Source organism: Mesocricetus auratus, unplaced genomic scaffold (assembly GCF_017639785.1).
Source record: "Mesocricetus auratus isolate SY011 unplaced genomic scaffold, BCM_Maur_2.0 Super-Scaffold_15014, whole genome shotgun sequence".
Taxonomy (NCBI): domain Eukaryota; kingdom Metazoa; phylum Chordata; class Mammalia; order Rodentia; family Cricetidae; genus Mesocricetus; species Mesocricetus auratus.
This window is the reverse complement of record NW_024429186.1, coordinates 83671662-83673151: the sequence shown is the minus strand read 5'-3', so window position 1 is coordinate 83673151 and position 1490 is coordinate 83671662. Positions and strand designations below refer to the sequence as shown.

At 48.9% G+C, this 1490-nt stretch overlaps 1 long non-coding RNA gene across 1 annotated transcript; it reads right to left on the bottom strand.

Moving 5' to 3' along the window:
* Positions 1–257: 257 nt before the first annotated feature.
* Positions 258–1267, bottom strand: LOC121139511. Its single transcript, XR_005876462.1, has 2 exons — positions 1157–1267; positions 258–433 (listed from the first exon to the last, which is right to left on the bottom strand). It is a non-coding gene; the product is annotated as an uncharacterized LOC121139511 (long non-coding RNA).
* Between the last annotated feature and the right edge of the window lie 223 nt (positions 1268–1490).

The window sequence follows — 1490 nt, the reverse complement described above, 5'->3', positions numbered from 1 at the left end:
GAGGGTGTCTCGGGGTGGGGCTGCACCTGGCTTTCCCAGGCCAGACCAGGTCTTCTTTCAGTCAAGCACTGAACATCCTAACTGCGGCACCTAGCAGTGGGATCTGTCTAGTTCCAGTGTCTCTTGCTTTTTACTTTGTGCTTATGAAAACCAGAAGGGATAAGCATAAAGAACTATTTTTGTCCCTTCAGACATTCACTATCATGCTGTATGTTATATATTCAGAGGGCCACATCTTATTTTTCATTCACATTTAGTTATCAGATGATCACTTTTTATTGGCTTTGCACTAACATGAGATGATCAGCCCATTTAACCTTCACACTGAGACATGCATGCAAGAAGAGTTTCTCAAGCCTGGATGAACTTCCTGTCTTCAGGTGTCTGTAAGTCGGGGTGAGTTAGCATGCTGGGCCTGTGGTCAGTCAGAGGCCTGTGGAGAGATGATTGAGAACTAATGACCCTGTTCCCCACGCCTAGGTGTCGCTGTGTAGAACACAGCCATACTCAGTTCCTTACCTGCTGGAGGTCCCCCCCCCCCATCTCTGTGCCTCTCCGCCTTCTCTGCCTGATTCCCAGCCTGGCACCTGTCCTGCTGCTCTTCAGAGCTGCTCATGGCATCTGGGACAGAGAGCCAACAAGCAGAATTTTCCTACAGAAGATTTAGGTAAAGGAGAATGACTTCTTGTAGCTGTCTAACCTATAACCTCAAATGCCATATAGCCTTCTTGCTTGGATGCAGTAATACACTGAAAATGTCTGAACTTCACCCAAATCACTGGCTTTTATTCTCATTCAGATATTGTATTGTGTTCAGATTGTATTCCAGGGTCCGAGTTCTAAGGAGATTGGTTTCTGAGAAAACAAGGACATTTGCTTGACTGCATTTTCTAGCACAGCTGCTTCCTCTGTCCTCACCTCAGCCTTTACTCCTTGATTTACCACCACTGCCTCCTCCTCCTCCTCCTCCTCCTCCTCCTCCTCCTCCTCCTTCTCTCTCTTTGAAAATGTTGGCTCCATTCCAGTTGTTTGTAAATTCCTCTTGGAACCCTGTTAGGCTTAAAGGCCCAAGTAAAGCCCGTGCTCTCCCAGAACAGTTGTCCATTGTGAGGCAAGATCTTTGTGAAAATCACAAACCACTGTTCTCTGGACTTACCGAAAGCCTGTCTGGCAGCTTCAATCACACAGCTCTGCACAGCTTCACCCCGGAAGCCAGGGGTTCTGCAGAGATACTGACAAACAGAGCATACCAGACTGCACCGCCTCCTCCCCTGCTGCCGTGGCTCCGCCTGCGGCCTTCCCCTTCACCTGCTTCTCACAGAGCATCTGTCTCCACTGCCACTGACACCCAAAGCGTCACTTTGAAAGCATGGCCCCACACTTGTGCACACCCCTGCCTATGCCAAAGTTGTACCTGCCCAGTGCCAAGTACACCAATCCTGGTCGAGCTTCTGGGGCTGATTGTGGTAGAATATTATTTGAAGGGGTGC